Genomic DNA, 16,074 nt, shown 5'->3' on the forward strand with positions numbered 1-16,074 from the left:
CGTAAAGTTGAGCTAGTTGCTCAAGAATTGTGTTTTCAGGGCTCGAAGCCCAAATTCTTTAATCCCTGTAATTGTACATTTCAAGTTGTATTTCGGCTACTAAGTACCTGTTCTATTTGTTGTTACCTAATTTTGAAAAGAAAATATAACCTTGTTAAATTTTAAAATTTAATTTCTCTTTAGTAGCTTGAGACCTATTCACCACCCAGCACCTTCTTTCATGCTTAACTACCACAAAAACTCGGTAACAATAATAATAATAATAATAATTCTATTCTGTTTACGTCCCACTAACTACATTCACGGCTTCCGGAGACGCCGAGGTGCCGGAGTTTTTCCCGCAGGAGTTCTGTTACATGCCAGTAAACCTACCGACAGGAGACTGACGTATTTGAGCCCCTTCAAATACCACCGGACTGAGCCAGTATTGAACCTGTCAAGTTAGGGTCAGAAGACCACCGCCTCAACCGTCTGAGCCACTCAGCCTGGAAATTTAATTTCTATATTTTCCTCTGTTCCAAATTGCCTGTAGCTGGCTGTATGGTTGCTTTACCTAAAGCCAAAAAATAAAGAAAACATTTGTTTAATAATTGCAATAACCTAAACAGCTCCAATATTGTTATGATATTCTCAATACAGTTCTTTACTGGGAACTTAACGTTTGAGACATATTTTGAAGTAATAATAATAAAAATTACCATAGATATTTCTCTAATGCTTGGTTTGATACTTTCACGACTGTGAATATCAGACATTATGACTTCTTAGCTTTTGGCGTCTGAAGGAGACAAATGGAAGAGATATTTTTATTTTTGTTTACATTTTAGTTTACGTAGCACCGACAGAGGTTCTACGGTGACGATGGGATAGGGAAGGGCTAGGAGTGGGAAGGAAGCGACCATCGCCCTGGTTAAGGTACAGCCCCAACATTTGCCTAATGGAAAAATGAGAAACGATGGAAATCCATCTTCAGGGCTACCGCCATTGGGGTTCGAAGCCACTGTCTCCCAAATGCAAGCTGATAATTACGTGACTAAAACCGCGCAGAAACTGGCTCGGTCGGAAGGGTAAGTATACATTTCGTGAAGACTTCCAATCCGCTTCAGAATAACCTGTCTGATACATAGCCTATTTGATCTATCTATTCCCAAATTATTGCACTGATCTCCGTTTACCGGCACACATTTGCGTCATGTCTGTCAGGTGAGAGGCGGACGACGGAAGTGACTACGCGATAGTTGTCGTCACGAGCGGGTTAGTGAATCGAAAAATGTGGACAATGGTCGCATTAGGCGAGCTTCCAGCCCGCACGAGTGCTTGCATTCAATGGGTCCTCGTGTGGTTCCAGGAAGGAGATAATGCGAGCGAACCTCGGACAGCTTAATTATCACCATCCTTTGAACAAGTGCCGAGCTGGTCGCTTCGATTTTCCACTTCTTATTGCGTTTCATTCAATTATAAGAGTGGTTTACTTCAGTGTGGTGGGGTCACATCTGCCTTTACAGCACTGATAATAAAATTACGTATTACACTGCATCGATTAAGAAATTAAATACAGGAGAGCTGTGTTTCAGCATATCGATCTTGTGTGCACAAAACTATTATGTGGTCCCTAATACCATATTTACTCGCACATTTTTGAGCTTGCATCCGGGAGATCGTGGGTTCGAGCCCCACTGTCGGCAGGCCTGAAGATGGTTTTCCGTGGTTTCCCATTTTCACACCAGGCAAATGCTGGGGCTGTACCTTAATTAAGGCCACGGCCGTTTCCTTCCAACTCCTAGGCCTTTCCTATCCCATCGTCGCCATAAGACCTATCTGTGTCGGTGCGACGTAAAGCAACTAGCATTTTTGAGCTGAGGTCTGCCTAGAATTTCATCAATTTCCGAACACTATGGTAACCATCCAGGATTGGTTTTAGCCTTGGACACAGAGAGGGATCCCACCTCTACCGCCTCAAGAGCAGTGTCCTGGGGACCATGAGACTTTGGGTCGGAGGATGAACTGAGGAGGAGGAGGACCAGTACCTCTCCCAGGCGGCCTCACCTGCTATGCTGAGCAGGGACGTTGTGGGGGGATGGGAAAATCGGAAGGGATAGAAAAGGAAGGGGGAAGGAAGCGGCTGTGGCCTTAGGTACCATCGTGGCATTTGCCTGGAGGAGAAGTGAGAAACCACGGAAGACCACTTCGAGGATGGCTCAGGTGGGAATCGAACCACCCTCTACTCATTTGACCTTCCGAGACTGAGTGGACCCTGTTCCAGCCCTCTTACCACGTTTCAAATTTCGTGGCAGGGCCGGGAATCAAGGCCGGGCCTCCCGGAATGGCAGGTATTCACACTAACCACTACACCACACAGGCGGACTATGTGCACATGATAGTATCAATTATGAGATTTGGCAATGCTTAATCACAATTTTTTCTGGAAAATACCTGAAATTCTTAACAAGTGCATTAAGATTTCCTGATATACAAAGAGTTCTGTTTACTGTAGGTCGATAATATTTAACACAGAGTTTCAATTAACGCCAAATTCGCGTTTGAGGATTTTTTCTAATTGCTTTACTTCGAACCGACACAGATAGGTCTTATGGCGACGACGGGATAGGAAAGGCCTAGGAGTTGGAAGGAAGCGGTCGTGGCCTTAATTAAGGTACAGCCCCAGCATTCGCCTGGTGCGAAAATTGTAAACCACGGAAACCCATTTTCAGGGCTGCCGACAGTGGGATTCGAACCCTCTATCTCCTGGATGCAAGCTCACAGCCGGGTGCCCCTGACCGCATGGCCAACTCGCCCGGTTTTGAGGAAATTGACTTCAGAAGAGTAACAATTAGAACTCCACTAAGTGACTAGATGGAAGCGGCATTTTTTCACTAAGCACACTGAAAAGAAGATAGAAGTTGATGCTACATAATAGGGATAAGGTTTACGACCTTGTAGAGAATGGGAATTTAACTGTTCCCGTGCCTTTCTTGTGGCGGTTGACCGCATGACACGGCCCGTGTCGGAGCAGCTTCTGAACGTGTCTACGCCCACCAAGATAATGGACATGTAAGCTTCACCACATCTGAGGTGACAACAGTGAAATATTAGCTATCCTCCACCCGCCTTTGTGTCACAAGACACAGGTGTTGGTCAAGCGAGGGGTGCACCAAATGTCTAATGTCCAATCTGTGGGGCAAAGTCAGTGGGAGGATTCTCTGCTCTGTTCACATCTACTTACAGAACACCACTGAGGAAATATAAACGGTAGAGATAACAATCATAATGGTAGGGGTGGTGAATTTTAGCGCTCTATTTGTACATGTAGCGTAATGTAGCATTGGGACATGTCGTCGTTGCGCCTGCGAAAACCGCTATGTGATAATATTTTTGGAGAAATACTGATCTGCAGTACATATTTTATGAAGAGTGAGAATTCCTTGACAACTGTCGCACAATATTGAATCTTAGATGACAGAACCTTACCGACCAAAGTCCTAAGCTCAAATATTTTACATAGCGCTTTTTGCAGGCCCAACAACGATATGCAATTTAACGTTTTCCGTGGGACGTCCGGCTCCATGGCTAAATGGCTAGCGCGCTGGCCTTTGGACCCGAAGTCTCGGGTTCGATTCCTTCATTGGTTAATTCCGATGGCTCTGGGGCTGTGTGTGTGCGTGGTTGTGTGTGCCGTCCTCGTCATTAGAATTCAGCGATAGTAAGGCCCCATCTTCACAGACGCGCAGGTCGCCTATAGAGTGTCAAATCGAAAGACCTGCACCAGGCCTCTTCGGAGACGACACGTCATTTAAGTAGGACATCTATTAACCGAATCAACTGGGACCAGACATAGTCTGGATAACCAAACATCATGCAGTGCGAAAAATTTAAGCCCTAAAGTTTTAACCTGCAAAGAATTTACTAAAAATTACTCAGTTTCATATCCTTGATTTGTAGAATAATCTTTGAATTTTAGCTAGAAAAGATATTCTTTCTCCTTTTCCATAGCCGCTTTAATTTTTTTTGTTTTGTTTCTCTTGTCAACACTTTACGATTAAGTTTAATAGAATATGCCATGTATCATGTTATATACAACACACAGTGATCGCAAGTTTGTGCTTTGGGCCACGTAGCTGTCAGCTTGCATTCGGGAAATAGTGGGATCGAACACCATTATCAGCAGCCCTGAAGATGGTTTTCCGCGATTTCCCATTTTCAGACCAGGGGATGTACCTATATTAAGGCAATGGTCGCTTCCTTCCCGCTCCTAGCCCTTTTATATAAGCTCACCGGACGAAAGAACAGTAATCCCTGGAGAAATCATTACAAGCATCATTTCATACCGTGTAACTCCGCCTCTGGACTTGATAACCGCCCGGATTCGGTTAGAAACTGAGTCCGCAAGGTTGTGCAGGTACAACATGGGGGGTATCAATAGTATACTCATCATGCAGATGTTGACTGAAAGGCAACACGTGATCATCCAAAATGTTTTAAAATACATGCTGGTTCATGTTAGTAGTAACGTCAGTGAGCGGGCCCAATCCACGATACGAAAAACGCCGCCAAAACATCACAGACCCACTTTCGGCTTGAACCTGTCCTTGCACACATCCAGGATGAAAAGCTTCATTTGGCCTTCAGTGCACTCAACGACGTTCGTAATTGGGGTACAGGCAAAAACGTGATTCGTCAGACCACACTACGTTACGTCATTCACGTTTGAAGCAGCTGTACAGTATGTGTCTGTGTGAGCAACGGCCTCTTGCGAGGTGACCGAATCCAAATGTTCATTGCATGCAGTTTCCGTCGCAATATTCTCTCACTAACAAGTTGGGATGGACATTAATTCACTGACAGCAGCAAATGCTGTCGGATTTGGAAGCGATTTCGATTCACAAGCCCTGAAGCGCGTCTCCGGTTCCTCACGGTCAGGAGCTTTTTCCGATCACAATTCTGAGGGCTAGGAGTGGGAAGGAAGCGTCGGCCCTATCATTTCCCTGGTATGAAAATGGGAAAGCACGGAAAACCATCTGCCCGGCTGCTAACAATTTGGTTCGAACTCACTATCTCCTGAATGCAAGCTCACAGCTGAGCGCCCCTAACCACACGATCAACTCGCTTTATGTATTTATTTATTTATTTATTTATTTATTTATTTATTTATTTATTCCTCACTTCCAATCACCCATCTTTGGGGTACGTCAGACCAATCATTTCTTAGATGCTTGTGCTCTTTTCTTTCTTCCAGTAGTTCTTCATTCTATCTGATCTCCTTCTTTCCTCCTCTGATATCTGAATCGGTTTTCTGGTGTTGATCTTAACTTGGAACCTCTTAGTTTTTTGTTTGGTCACGGTCTTGGCTGTACCATTCTTTAACATGACTTCGGTAATCTTAAGATTTCTCAGATCCTTTTCCACTTCCTTAAACCAATTGCGTTTAGCCTTATTCTTGTAAAATATGTCAATGATCTGTTTAGTTAATCCGTCATTCAGTCGGAATATATGTCAGCTTACATTCGGGAGATCATAGATTCGAACTCCGCTGGCGGCAGCCCTGTAGGTGGTTTTAAGTGGTTTCTCATTTTCATACCAGGCAAATTCCGGGGATGTACCTTAATTAAGGCCATGGCTGCTTCCTCCCCACTACTATTCCTTTCCTATCCTATCGTTACCATAATACAGAATTGTAACAATAAAAATATTTACAGTATGTTTGCTTATTTTAGTATAGAGATATGTTCGTTCGTTCGTAATCTGTTTACCCTCCAGGTTCGGTTTTTCCCTCGGACTCAGCGAGGGATCCCACCTCTACCGCCTCAAGGGCAGTGTCCTGGAGATTCAGACTTTGGGTCGGGGATACAACTGGGGAGAATGGCCAGTACCTCGCCCAGGCTGCCTCACCTGCTATGCTGAACAGGGGCCTCGTGGAGGAATGGGAAGATTGGATGGGACAGGTAAGGAATAGGGAAGGAAGCGGCCGTGGCCTTAATTTAGGTACCATCCCGGCATTTGCCTGGAGGAGAAGTAGGAAACCACGGAAATCCACTTCCAGGATGGCTGAGGTGGGAATCGAACCCACCTCTACTCAATTGACCTCCCGAGGCTGAGTGGACCCCGTTCCAGCCCTCGTACCACTTTTCAAATTTCGTGGCAGAGCGGGGAATCGAACCCGGACCTCCGGGGGTGGTAGCTAATCACGCTAACCACTACACCACAGAGGCGGACTTATAGAGATGTACTGTACAATATTATTTACGCTGGATAGAAGATTGTGAATAATTGTAAATTATTGTGAAATGATGCTATTATGAACAAGTGAGATCAGTTACGAATATAGGTCCGCTGTTAGCACTTAAGTAACTTTTGCAAGTACAAGTTGCCTTACGTCGCACCGACACAGATAGGTCTTATTGCGACGATGGGGCACTAAAGGGCTAGGAGTCGGAAGGAAGCAGCCATAGCCTGAATTAAGGTACATCCCCAGCATTTGCCTGGTGTGAAAATGGGAAACCACTCAAAACCATCTTCAGGGCTGCCGACAGTGGGGTTCGAACCCACTAACTTCCGAATACTGGATACTGGCCGCACTTAAGCGACTGCAGCTATCGAGCTCGGTAAGTAACTTTGATAACGTTTCCTGTACTTACCTGACCAGCCTCTGTGGAGCTAACATCAAAGTTACAAACGTGTCAACAGCGGACTTCTATTCTTAGTTTATCTCACTTGTTCATAATATGACCATTTCCCAATAATTTACAGTCGTTCACAATTTTTTGCCCAACGAAACAATATTGTACATATGCATGTTGTTAAGGGTGATAGAATCTGACGACGTTATTTAGACCGAAACATGTCATTACACCTATAACTGTCCATTTTTAAAGGTGTGTTTTTTTTTTTAATCTGCTTTACTTCGCAACGACATGGCGATGATAGGGTAGGAAAGCCGTAGGAGTGGGAATAAAGCGGCCGTGGCCTTAATTAAGGTGCAGCCCCAGCATTTGCCTGGTGTGAAAGTGGGAAACCATGGAAACCCATCTGCAGGGCTACCGATAGTGGGGTTCGAACCCACTATCACATCATCATCATCATCATCTGTTTACCCTCCAGGTTCGGCTTTTCCCTCGGACTCAGCGGGGGATCCCACCCCTACCGCCTCAAGGGCAGTGTCCTGGAGCTTCAGACTCTTGATCGGGGGATACAACTGGGAGTATGACCAGTACCTCGCCCAGGCGGCCTCACCTGCTATGCTGAACAGGGGCCTTGTGGAGGGAGGGGAAGATTGGAAGGGATAGGCAAGGAAGAGCGAAGGAAGCGGCCGTGGCCTTAAGTTAGATGCCATCCCGGAATTCGCCTGGAGGAGAAGTGGGAAACCATGGAAAACCACTTCCAGAATAGCTGAGGTGGGAATCGAACCCACCTCTACTCAGTTGACCTCCCGAGGCTGAGTGGACTCCGTTCCAGCCCTCGTACCACTTTTCAAATTTCGTGCCAGAGCCGGGAATCGAACCCGGACCTCCGGGGGTGGCAGCTAATCACGCTAACCACTACACCACAGAGGCGGCACCCACTATCACCCGGATGCAAACTCACAGTTGCGCGCCTCTAACCGCCAAATCGCCAAATCGCCAGGTTACAGGTGTGTTATAGTATTTTAAATGTTACATTTCGTATTTCGACAAACTGATAGACATAAGCATTTCCAAAATATACATTAAAAACTTCTTCAAGCCTTACGAGATATTTAAATGTATTTTATTCTTTGCTGCAAAAAATAGTAAAATAAGCCACTCTCATGTCGCATCCCAACTTTCTATGTCTCTTTACTCATTTAAAAACCCACAGTCGGCAACACCGATACACCCCGAAGATACTCGCTGTAGCCTACTCCCCAAAGAGTGAATGCTTATGTTGAAAATGAGTTGTACTTTTCGAAAGTTTCAGTAGCCTATATAGTTGAAAACGTTTATAATGAGTCCAAAAGGACGACCAATTAACGGTCGTTATAGGCGATAGTCGCACAAACCGGTTTTCTCTTTGTTTCAAAAAATATCATATCTCTGAATTTTAGGCTGTACACTTATATGATCAATTATCACTAAAGTTTAAACTTCAAACATTACATGTGAAAAAATTACTGTACTTGCAAAATTGGATTTGTGGAGTGGGATTTTTCTTCTAAAGTTTACACAGTACGTACAGCAATAATATGTCAGAAAAATATAAAATAATGAGTGGGAAAAGCAGCAGGAACAATGTAAATTGATCAATAATGACGCACGCGGTCTTGGCTAATAAATGCGATCTTCTCTCTGTCCATCTATTTTCCAGAAATCGTTGAGTGTGATACACTCAATATCTGCGCGAAGATGACGTTAGTTTCCCCTTTTGTAACCTTCATATTATTTGTGACTTTTCTTCAATATTAAACTCTTTCCCTTTATTTTGCGACATCTTCACAGCAATGCTTGATTTAATTATTTAACAGACAGACTGATTTGAAATATTCTACAATCTACTGAAAGCAGAACCTCCGTGGCTCAGGCGGCAGGGCGCCGGCCTCTCACCGTTGGGTTCCGTTGTTCAAATCCCGGTCACTCGATGTGAGATTTATGCTAGACAATCAGGAGGCGGGACAGTTTTTTTTCTCGCGATACTCCGGTTTTCCCTGTCATCTTTCATTCCAACAACTATACAATATCATTTCATTTCATCTCTCAGTCACTGATCATTGCCCCGGAGGAGTGCGACAGGCTTCGGCAGCCGGCACAATTTCTATCCTCGCTACTAGATGGGGGCTTCATTCATTCCATTCCTGACCCGTTCGAATGACTGGAAACAGGCTGTGGACTTCCATTTTCTACTAAAAACAAGAGCTTGTTAATACACTTCACATTGTTGTCAGCAACCCCCAAACGCGTAAGAAAGAAAAATCAACATTGGACCGTTATAGTCGATACATTTCTAAAAAAATACGGTTTAAAATTACGCCGTTTTATCCGATATGTCGTAATAAGCGATGTCGAACTAAGCGATTTTTAAGTACAGTGTTTCCGTAGGATTTAGACGCGACTGTTATACTTCGCCGTTATATCCAATACGTCGTTAAAAGCGATATGCCAATAAAGGTTTCTTCTGTATTTGTCAATAACATTTTGTGGTTTGTTTGTTTTGTTTACAATTTGCATTAAGGCGCATCGACGTCTTGTGGCGATGATGGGACAGAAAAGGGCTAGGAGTGGGAAGTGACCGTGGCCATAATTAATGCACAGCCACAGCATGTGAAGATGGGAAACCATGGAATGCCAACTTCAGGACTGCCGACAGTGGAGTTCGAGTTCACTACCTCATGAATGGAAGCTCACAGCTGTACGACCCTAACCGCACGACCAACTCGGTTTGAGGTTTATGAGAGAGCGGGAGAGCTATTGGCTTTACGTCGCACCGACACAGATAGTTCTTATGGCGACGTTGGGACAGGAAAGCGCTAGGACTGGGAAGGAAGCGGCCGTGGCCTTAATTAAGGTACAGCCCCAGCATTCGCCGGGTGTGAAAATGGGAAACCACGGAAAACCATCGTCAGGGCTGCTGACAGTGTGGTTCGAACCTACTATCTCCCGAATGGAAGCACACAGTTGTACGACTCTAACCACACGGCCAACTCGCTCGGTTTCGTGGTTCATGAGAGGGCGGGAGAAATAATTAAATCCAGGACGCGTGGCCATAGTGCCGTGGCCCTTGTACACCCTTGGCCGCACTAACGATGGACAGGCAAGTCAGCTGTCCATGTTATTACTCAATTCTATGTAACACAAAAGTCAGCGACAAATCAGCGAAGGCTATTCAGTGGCGGTCATCTCTAATTGTAGTCCAGTTCCCACACAGTGCAGAACGACACCGGAAAACTGCGTGTTCCGCCCATGTGGCGTTTAAAGCCGACCACGCTGTCACGCAAACGATATGTATTAATATGAGCCTCCCCCAACAACGGCCAGATGTTCACTTCCCCATTCATACCAAGTCCGCGCACCTCTCTCCATTAACATGTTCCATGAAATTTCCTGGTTCGGCTCCTTTGCCTTGTAAAACTCTTATTACGGAAAAGTAGCTGCTATAGAATGTATTCGTTCATTCATTCATGATTTAAAGTCTATATTCTGTCGCTTCGACATGGGTGCGATGATCGAACACGATCGCCACTGACTTCTCCTCAAGACGCAGTGAATTCAATCCCAGCCAAGGCTTGTGGGATTTTTGAAATGAAAACCACATCCCTGAGGAAATGTGCCTCGTAATACTTGAGGTCTCGTTTCAATAATGACTGTAATAGTTGAGAGGGGAGTTCCTCAGGGCAGTGTTATCGGACCTTTATGTTTTCTTATATATATAAATGATATGAGTAAAGGAGTGGAATCGGAGGTAAGGCTTTTTGCGGATGATGTTATTCTCTATAGAGTGATAAATAAGTTACAAGATTGTGAGCAACTGCAACGTGACCTCGAAAATGTTGTGAGATGGACAGCAGGCAATGGTATGTTGATAAACGGGGCTAAAAGTCAGGCTGTGAGTTTCACAAATAGGAAAAGTCCTCTCAGTTTTAATTACTGCGTTGATGGGGTGAAAGTTCCTTTTGGGGATCATTGTAAGTATCTATGTGTTAATATAAGGAAAGATCTTCACTGGGGTAATCACATAAATGGGATTGTAAATAAAGGGTACCGATCTCTGCACATGGTTATGAGGGTGTTTAGAGGTTGTAGTAAGGATGTAAAGGAGAGGGCATATAAGTCTCTGGTAAGACCCCAACTAGAGTATGGTTCCAGTGTATGGGACCCTCACCAGGAATACCTGATTCAAGAACTGGAAAAAATCCAAAGAAAAGCAGCTCGATTTGTTCTCAGTGATTTCCGACAAAAGAGTAGCGTTACAAAAATGTTGCAATGTTTGGGTTGGGAAGAATTGAGAGAAAGAAGAAGAGCTGTTCGACTAAGGGGTATGTTCCGAGCTGTCAGCGGAGAGACGGCGTGGAATGACATTAGTAGACGAATAGGTTTGAATGGCGTTTATAAAAGTAGGAAAGATCACAATATGAAGATAAAGTTGGAATTCAAGAGGACAAACTGGGGCAAATATTCATTTATAGGAAGGGGAGTTAGGGATTGGAATAACTTACCAAGGGAGATGTTCAATAAATTTCCAATTTCTTTGAAATCATTTAGGAAAAGGCTAGGAAAGCAACAGATAGGGAATCTGCCACCTGGGCGACTGCCCTAAATGCAGATCAGTATTGATTGATAGTTAAGCACAACAATCGGGGTTCGTACTAGCAACCTGGGTATACTATTACTACTACTACCGGGCAGGTTGCCCGTGCAGTTAGGGTCGCATAGCTGTTAGCTTGCATTTCGGAGATAGTGGGTTTGAATTCCACCGTTGGCAGCCCTGAAAAAAGGTTTACCGCGGTTTCCTATTTTCACTTCCAGCCAAATGCCGGTACAGTTGCTATTCATAGGCTACAGCTGATTCCTTCCACATCCTTACCCAATTTCATTCACCACTAGAGTCTGGAAACTCAAGCATTCATTTTGACTAAAACAGGCAGGCAAATAAGCATTTAAAATTGAGGAAATAAATACTAAATTAATTATCTTTGAAAATTTAATCCATTTATCTTCCAGGGTTGGTTCTTCCCGCGGACTTAACGAAGGATCTGACCTGCACCTTCTCAAGGGCAATGTCCTGGAACGTGAGATATTTGGTCAGGGATACGACTGGGAAAGAGGACCAGTACCTTTCCCAGGCAGCCACACCTGCTATGCTGAACAGCGTCCTTTTGCGGGATGGGACGATTGGAAGGGAAGAGGCCTTAAGTTATATAACATCCCGATATTTTCCTTGAGAAAATGTAGGAAACCACAGAAAAACACTTCAAGGACGGCGGCGGCGGGAATCGAATCACTTCTACTCAGTTGACCACTCGTCGCTAAGTGGACTCAATGACTGAGTGGACCCATTTCCAGTACTCGTACCACTTTTTAAATTTCGTAGCAGAGCCGGGAATCGAACGCGGGCCTTCGATGGTGGCAGCTAATCACACTACCCACTCTACAGAGGCGAACTCTTACCTATTAATTGTCCGACTCGTTGGTTGAATGGTCAGCGTACTGGCCTTCGGTTCAGAGGGTCCCGGGTTCGATTCCCGGCCGGGTCGGGGATTTTAACCTTCATTGGTTAATTCCAATGGCCCGGGGGCCTAACATCCCTGCAACTCACACACCACACATAACACTATCCTCCACCACAATAACACGCAGTACCTACACATGGCAGATGCCGCCCACCCTCATCGGAGGGTCTGCCTTACAAGGGCTGCATTCGGCTAGAAATAGCCACACGAAATTATTATTATACCTATTAATTTAAAGTGACATTGTTCTCTTTATTAGACATTTAATGCAGAACAATAGAATTAGGCTATATTTTATATCCGCTGATTAACCAATAAATACAGTATTAGCATAAAATATTCATTATGACCTAAAAAATTAAAAAGTTAAAATATTAACCGGTCCAACAGTTTCCAGATGTACGGACAGATCTTTATCTCTATTTGAACACTGCGATAAATCCATCCAGATAAAAGAGGCATTTTACCTCATTTCCAAGCTGTAATCAACACTCATTTCACCTTCATTAACCCCTGAAATGAGGTTAGCGACAGGAAGGTCTTCCGGCCGTAAAATACATGCCATATCATTTCATCTCACCTCATCGCCGGCCCCGAAATCAGGAAACGGGTCTAAGGCGTCTACATACGTGCACATTCTCCCAGAAGCGAGTGGCTGAGCAATTTGGGTGACATAGCCGTCAGCTTGTATTCGGGAGATAGGGGGTTCGAGTCCCACTCTCAACAACTCTGAAGAGAATTTTCAGCGTATCTTAATTAAGGCCACGGCTGCTTCCTTCCCACTCCTTGCCCTTTCCTATTCCATAGTACCCGTATGACCTATCAGTGTCTGTAAGACTTAGAGCAAAAAAAAAAAAAAAAAAAATAGATCCTTTCTCGCCTTTGAAGTTAACGGCACTGACACACTGCCTCCGCCGAATTTTTCCACCGATATGAATCAAGCGACACCTCAGACGACGCGCTACCCGCCATAGTCCAGATCTACAAAGTGTTAGCCGCACGGCACGAATATTTTAGTAACTCAAGATGGCGGCGTCTCTCATCACCCGATGACGTCATACTGAGATCAGACTCTTGTTACTAGATACACTTGTTATTCCTCTTTACAGCGAGATATCGATCACTATCGTAGCACATCTCGTCAAGAAATTAGTTCGATTTAGTACCTTCCAGTTGTCTGGCCAAGTGCAGTTCCGAAACGTCAACAATAATTCGCTGGGCTGAATAACTCAAGTTGCTGGGTTTGATCCTGGCTTAGTTCAATTGTATTTTAAGATTCTCTGATACGGAAATTCATGTCGGTATATGGTGCTCTTAGTAGCCATGACTGTTAAGGAGTCAACCACGGAAAACCCTCTTCAGGGCTACCAATAGTGGGGTTCGAATCTCCGAATACAAGCTGATACCTACGTGATCGAAACCTCGTAGCCACTTGCTCGGTTCTTTAAGGTTTAACACTGGGGCTAGCTAATTCGAATCCCGTTGGTGGAAAATAATCACCACCAGAATGTTGGCTGGCAGAGTAGGGTACGTGGTGATATACAGTTTCTAATCAATGCGTGCCAAAAGCCTGGATTCAATTAGAAACCTCTCCGTAGCGCTCATGTGGCGTGAGGGAATATGACGCTGTTGATGGTGTTTCGTCCGTCAGATGGAGACGTTAAGCCTTGAGCAGTCCCGTTGGTATTATTCAACAGGAGTTGCCTAAGTGCTGGCAGCGGGTTTCAGCTTTCGCTAACTCGTTACCACCACCATACCACAAGCAGACGCGAAGGATGCCAATGTTGAGCCGAACATGCCCTCGGGCACTTCCGGTACTAAAAGCCATACTATAAATACACAAATGTTTCGGTAGATTTACTAGCAAGTTAAAGAACTCCAGTGGGACAAAATTCCGACACATCCGGCAACCGTAAAAGTAGTTACAGGTACGTAGAACCAAAATATTGTCACTTAGAAGTATAGCTGCTGCCCGCTTGGTGGTCATGATCGTTGAAGCGTCAAGTGTACGTGATCTGACACCGTGGTTAACCGGTTCGAGTCGCGTTCGTCGAATAAGTTTCACCACCAGAATTTTAGCTGGCAATGTAGGAGAACATGGATTGAATTCCAAACCTCTCCGCATTGTTCATATGGAGTGAGGGAACTTTAAGCCTTGAGCAGGGTTATGTGAACGAATCTGATCCATGAAATGTCACTATAATATTTGTCCCAAATGGAAGATAATAATTGCTTTTACTCAAATGAAGTCTAAAATCTGCTGTAAATCAACAAATACCGTCGTTACTAGAGAAATATGTATACGTACTTACGGGCTGTAGACAGGACTCCATTATGTTGCATTCCGCTGCTCGCGCCGTCTTTTGTTTCTTTCTTGAGGCCCAGGGCTAGCATCAACGAATGGGAGTGCTATGCCTGTGAGTTCCCATTATCTTTGTCCATATGACTAGGGCGGGCAGTTCAAACAGCAAAATAGCATGATCCCTGGACCAATAAATACATTACTGTTATGTTGGAAAGAAAATAGAAAGATCCCTGGACCAATAATAATGAATGGGTTAGGGCACAAAACGAATGAACAACACGAAGAACACAACACCTAATTAATTCAAACAACTTCAGTGAGCAAAGACATCACACACGACGGTGTTAGGCAAACAAAACACTTACGGAACCGGTGCGACGTAGCAGAAATAGTAGTTGTAAGTCAGTAAAGTATGTATTCTCTACAAATACAGTATTTCGTATTTTATTAATTTACCTCGGATTTTAGACTTTATTTGAGTAAAAGCAATTGTTATCTTCCATTTGGGACAAATAATACCGTGACATTTCGTGGATCAGATTCGTTCACATAACCCTTGTGCAAACCCCTTGGTGTAGGAGTAGGCTATGTGCTGGTACCGGGTTTCACCCTTTCCGTTCCTAATATCATACCAAGTCATTCATTTCATCTCACTTCATACCGACACTGTAGAGAAACGGGACAAGTTTTGGACATATTACATACTTAGAAACATTGCTACTCCAAATGAATACAGTATTCTATATTATAAATTGTCCTCAATATTCTGAAGTGTAACCCACCACTGTAATCCGCTGGTATTATATGGCCAGTCCAGCAATGAAATGATGACCTTCAAACTATCAAGGAGGTTGGTCGTCCATCTTGTATTTTATACCTGCCTTTTACTATGACATATGTTACCAAGTTTACGGCGACGGTTGCGCATTAGGTTCCGCACGTGGACGGCTTTAGAGGCGATAACTTATCGAACAGAATAGGAGCAGCCTGGGTGATGGACATCGCCCGGACAGTAATTCATACAGTCTGAGTGGTGGAAAAACCGTTATGGCATACCTTCAAAATTGCAACGTGCAGTCCAGTCGTGTTTATACAATGACAAGGCTAAGATCGCACGCAGTCTAGCGCCCTATGTGCACTATTTATTCATTCCTCACCCTATCTATTATTTTAATATTTAATGTGCACCGCATTTACCATATTAACCAAAACTTCTTAACAATAACTAATAATCAAATTACAAAATCTTGTTTATTCCCACTAACAGCTGTTTGTTTTAATATTTTTTAACGTTGCAGTTTGTGGGCTACCTTTTTTGGCCGGTTTTTATTCCAAGGATTTAATTTTAGAGATTGACCGACTCGTTGGCTGAATGGTCAGCGTACTGGCCTTCGGTTCAGAGGGTCCCGGGTTCGATTCCCGGCCGGGTCGGGGATTTTAACCTTCATTGGTTAATTCCAATGGCTCGAGGGCTGTGTGTTTGTGCTGTCCCCAACATCCCTGCAACTCACACACCATACATAACACTATCCTCCACCACAATAACACGCAGTTACCTACACATGGCATATGCCGCCCACCCTCGTTGGAGGGTCTG

The sequence above is a fragment of the Anabrus simplex genome, chromosome 1, assembly GCF_040414725.1.
Source record: "Anabrus simplex isolate iqAnaSimp1 chromosome 1, ASM4041472v1, whole genome shotgun sequence".
Lineage (NCBI taxonomy): Eukaryota > Metazoa > Arthropoda > Insecta > Orthoptera > Tettigoniidae > Anabrus > Anabrus simplex.